The following is a 5,387-nucleotide window of genomic DNA, read 5'->3' as shown; positions in this document are numbered from 1 at the left end:
AGGCTAAGAAAGTGTCAGATGGTGACAGTCTGGGGAGTGAGATTAAAAATGTTAAAGAAGTGCTGCAATTGACAATTACAATGATGCACAAATCAACAGGGCACTGAATGCCAAAACCAAATAGCACACGCGTTGAAACTAATCAAGCAATGAAAACGATTAAAACACCATACATTTTCGGAGTAACTGATAAACTAGCCATATTTTTTGAAAAACAAAGCATCCAAGTGAGATTTGGCATGGTACATAAAATGCAAAAACTAATATCTGGTACAAAAGATGTGTAAGGTAAGTCAGTGGAAGGATTCCCACCAAAAGGAGGGGGGGGGGGAGTGGGACGGTAACAGGGGAAGGAGGAGGAGCAAGTGAGAAGATATAAGAGAGAGAACGGGGAAGAAGAGGGGGATCTCGGCGGGAACGAGATTGAGACTGCTGGGGAGAGGTGTGGACTGGAGGAAAGGAATAAAAGACGAACCCCCTGCAACCTTGTGTCGGCTCTCCTTTAGGGGGGCCCACACCCCCGCGTGGGCCCCTTTAGGGGAGGGGAGAATGGATGGACTCATGGGAAGGGCAACCCCCCAATCCCCACCCCCCACTACAATGGGGGGGGGGGGGGGGCCGCCCCACACCACAAGGGGGGCCCATCCTACATGACAAAGGTGGGGCAATTCGCATCACATGAGGAGCCCAGCCTGCACCTCAGGGGGGAGCCCACACCTTGTAACAAGGGCGCATTTACCCTGCTGCGACACACTCCAAAGGGGAGAACCCCATCTTCGGCCCGTTCACATCCATTCCTCGTCATCTCGTCATGCACCGCAGGATAGTGAGCCGCCGCTTGGTCAGTGGACGGACTCAGCCACACAATGGAGGAAGCTGGCAAGGCGGGTGGTAGCGGCCACGTCAGGAACCTCGGTCCTGGTCGGTGAAATCGCAGGAGTTTTCGGCACGTATCTTGGTTGATACGGGGGCATCGGCCACAATCATCTCGAGCACCATGCTCGAGATGCTGCCGGATAAAAACCGGCCTTTAGTCCCCGTCAAGATGACGTTCATTGCAGCAAATGGAGGAAGCATGGGCTTCCTGGGCCAGGTTGAAGCCCCGATAAAGATTGGGCAGCTTTCGATAGTAGGACCCATCCTTGTCTCTGCAACGCTGCCCATACCCTGCCTGTTGGGTACGGACTTTCTGAGGCGAATGTATATGAAAATCGATCTGGCTAATGGGCGGGTGGAAGTCCAGGGAACTCATCTCCATTTCCTAAAGGCGGAGGGGGCCGGTCGGGGGGTACCTTACGTGCAGGCTTTGGTCAGTCAGTCTGTCTCCATTCCCCCGGCAGCCCAGATGCTGATTCTGCTGCGATATCGGCTCTCCCTCGTGATAGCCCGTCCGGACTCACCCATCCTGGTGTCTCTGGCGTCAGCCGCCACGGATCGCCACGCACTGGTGGGGGCCGAAACTATTGTCCAGGGAAACCTCCATCTGTTCATTCAGGTGCTGAACACCTCAAACAGAGCAGCGACGGTGCAGGCGGGAACGGTTCTGGCCCACGTTAGTCCCTTGTCACTAGGAGCCCCAGGGAAGGAGCCAGAGCTTGTGGGAGCCATCAGCCAGTCCGAGGGCAGAGTGGACGACTCGTGGATGGACCAGCTGGCGGGGCCTGAGCCAGATTTGCCACCCAACCAGAAGCACCAGCTGCACTCATTATTGCATTAGTTCTCTGACGTGTTCAGCCAGGGACCGTTCGACCTAGGTCGTACACATCTGTTGCAGCACCGCATCTACACGGGAGATACCGCACCCTTGCGCCTAAACACAAATAGAATGAGCCCAATAGAAAAAGGGCACATTCTGCAAACGGTGCAGGAGATGCTGCGGGCCGACATAATTTCCCCATCTTCGAGTGCCTGGGGGGCACCTGTGGTCCGGCAACGTTCCAACGCTTAATGGAGTTGCCCTTAGCGGGGCCCCAATGGGAAACGTACCTCATCTACCTGGATGACGTCATTATCTTCAGCCGATCATTCGATGAACATATTGGCCGATTACGTCAGGTATCCCTGCGGTTCCAGAACGTGAACTTGAAGCTCAAGCCGTCGAAGTGCCACCTTATGCAGTCGTTAGTACGCTATTTGGGCCACGTCGTCAGTGAGTCTGGAGTGGCTACAGACCCAGAAAGACGGCCTGCGTGAGGGCCTGGGCTATTCCTATGACAGTTCCAGAGATACGCAAGTTTGTGGGCTTCGTGTCTACTACCGCCGGTTCGTACCCAACTTCGCAACCATTGCGAAGCCCTTGCACGTGTTGACGGCGAAGAACCAGAGGTTTTATTGGAGCCCTCTGGAGGAGGAGGCATTCCAACAACTGCGCTCGCGTCTGACAGATGCACCACCATTGGCCTTTCCGGATTTTGGCCTCCTCTTTATCCTGGACATGGACGCCAGCAATGTGGGCATCGGCAGCATCTTGTCACAAATCCAGCAGGGTCGGGAGGTGGTTATCACCTACGGTAGTCGTGTGCTTTCGTCAGCGGAGCAGCGCTACTGCGTCACACGTAGGAAACTCTTGGCGGTCGTCCACTTCATGCAGCAATTTCGACCCTACCTGTACGGTCGCAAATTTACAGTCCGCACTGACCACACGGCCTTGCAGTATTCGCTCCGCATCGACCAGCCTTCGGGCCAGCTGGCCAGGTGGATAGAGCGCCTGCAAGAGTACAGGTACCAAGTGGTGCATCGCAAGGGGACCAGAAAGGGGCCTTGACAAGACATCAGTATGTGGGGATGTCACACATTTTAAACCATTGTTTTTTGACAGCATGATGGGGTGTTTTTACATGCGTATTGTCGGAGGCCCCACTAAAGGCCAACAGGGGCCGCTCGTGGCCGGCAGGCCTTGCAATGAAGAACAGTGGTCGAAACAAATGTTTCTAAATGTGGAGGTAAAACCCTTGAGAAAAATCCACGCTAACATGCAAAGTCTAAATATACAGCAGGTGTCAGGGTCGGGATCGAACCCACAATTGCCTGTATACCAGGTGAGGTAGTTAACATCTCACCACCGTGGCGCCCCACACATGAAGTCCTCATCTCCATATATATAAAAGGCAAAGTTGTGAATATGTGTGTTTGTTCAAAATGTTTAGCATACATCCCGACATTCAACAAACTTGAAATTTGCCATGTGGGTACTTTCCAGACTGCACACCATGCAAAAATTATAAACATACACTGTATTTTTTTTGGGGGGGAGCTCAATAATGCATATATTTTTTGTACGGCAAGTAAGCTGTGACGTCAAATCTGCCATGTGACCCGTGCACGTGGAAGCGTCACGCAGTGTAGTGTAGCGGTTAACGCACTGCGCTACGAACCTGGCGACCCGAGTTCAATTCCCGCTCACGGCCACCACCGGTGATGATTATTTGAACCAGTCCTAGGCCTTCCCTAGGTCGACTCAGCCTCAAACGAGTATCTGGTGTAGTGTGTGAACATCGCCACTGGGGAGACAAAGGCGGCCGGGCGTGGTGAATCCAAGTCCCGGGCGAAGCCAGGTAGAAAAGCTAGTGCATTACTAAAATAAACCAACATACCCCTACTATTTTTCAATTTAAAACTTTCGTGACTGCAGGGATTCATCTTCTTGGTTCTTTCGGTAAAGTCACGTAGAAGGGAAATAATACAATAATAAAAATAAAACATAATAAAATACAATTCTCACGACATTTCGTCCACAACGCAAGCAGCCGTCCTCAGGTGAAGAACAGGTCTGTCGGAAAGACAGCGTCTGAATGAACACCACCAAGCTTGGCAACGTATATTTAAGCTGGGTTCGGGGAGGACGGGCGCCTTGACAAATGCATTTGAATATAAACAGAGGAAGTTAGCATATTTATGGAAAATGCAGATATGGAATTAGTCACTACTTGTGGAATGCGTAGGAGGTGGGGGGGATCAAAGTCATATTATTGTTAAATTCAACCTGTAGTTCAAGAATATGGTTCATTAATGATATTGAGTTGTACCATTGGCATTATGTTATTTAGTTTAAATATTCTCATGATTATAAACATTGTACTATGTGCACTGCCTTGCCTGCATAAAATTGTGATGATGGTTTTATACATGGAAAACTATGGATGACGTTGGTATCTCTGGCACTCCCCTCTCCTGTCTCAAGTCTTACATTTCTTCGAGCACATTCTCAGTCTCCTTCAGTCACTCTATGAGGCACTACAGTGGCGAGATCTGATGTGATGTGCATGTTCTCTGGTTTTTCCCTCCACATTTAGAAACATGCATTTAGAATATTTGTCTGCTATAAATTTCCATGTGATAAGCCACTTTGTTGAGCTATCATTTGTGGCCAGGTGCGCTTCTGAAAAAGAGCAACATAGCTCAGTGGGCCTTACCTAGTATAATAAAATATCTATTTTTTCAAAATAAATACTCCCCTCCCCACAGTGTCAGTGTTCCACAGGGTTCGGTTCTCGGTTCCTAATTCTTGTCTCTATATTTTGCCTCTCGACTCTATTCTCTCCTTTTTCAGCTTTTCTCGCCATTTATTTTGCCGATGACACCCACATCTTCTCATTTCCCTCGCTTACCATCTATCGTGATCGCCCATTCCTCATTCTTTGCACGCCCCTGCTATTTAAAGCAGGCTTTTATTATGATGTGTTTTGTTTTACTATGTTAAGCGCCTTGAGCAAAGGCACTGTATAAATCTTAATTAATATAAGATTGACTTTCAATACGTGCCTGAACACCTGGGTCTTATAAGGGGCATCCAGAACAAATCTTAGAGCAGAATGATGTTGGAATGAGCTTATTAAATGTTGTATTGGAAGCGAATTGTTACACAACATTACAGTAATCAGATAGTGGGAGTAAGGTAGCCCTTACTAATGATAACCGAAACGTCGCTGCTAAGCAATGTTTATGTTTGTAGAGAAACCTAGTTATTTATTTTGCATTCCTTCCAGTGCGTTCAATGTGTTCCCGGAAAGCGAGTTTAGAGTCCATGACTCAAGGTAATTTGTTTTATCAAGTTATTCAATTAGTTTGTTGTCCAGCGTGCATAGCTTACGCAAAATTGCTGGTTGTCTTCTTCCTGGAGAAAAATAAATAACTTGATTTATTGGCATTCAGAACCCACCTTTCCATGACATTGCATACTACCAGCGGACCACGGACTACAAGTCTGGAACCCCTGATGTCGAGACCAGCAAAATGGTAAACAAATGAACGCCGAAAACTTATCAACAACAGTATTTCCATTTTGTATATTTCCAAATTCATCAGTGCTCACGGAAGCATTAATAATAGCAATAATAATAAAAAATGTATACTATTTTCTTAATTTAAATATTGGGAAATACCCTGAG

The sequence above is a fragment of the Lampetra fluviatilis genome, chromosome 22 (genome assembly GCF_964198595.1).
Source record: "Lampetra fluviatilis chromosome 22, kcLamFluv1.1, whole genome shotgun sequence".
Lineage (NCBI taxonomy): Eukaryota > Metazoa > Chordata > Hyperoartia > Petromyzontiformes > Petromyzontidae > Lampetra > Lampetra fluviatilis.
Note: the sequence above shows the minus strand (reverse complement) of the source record.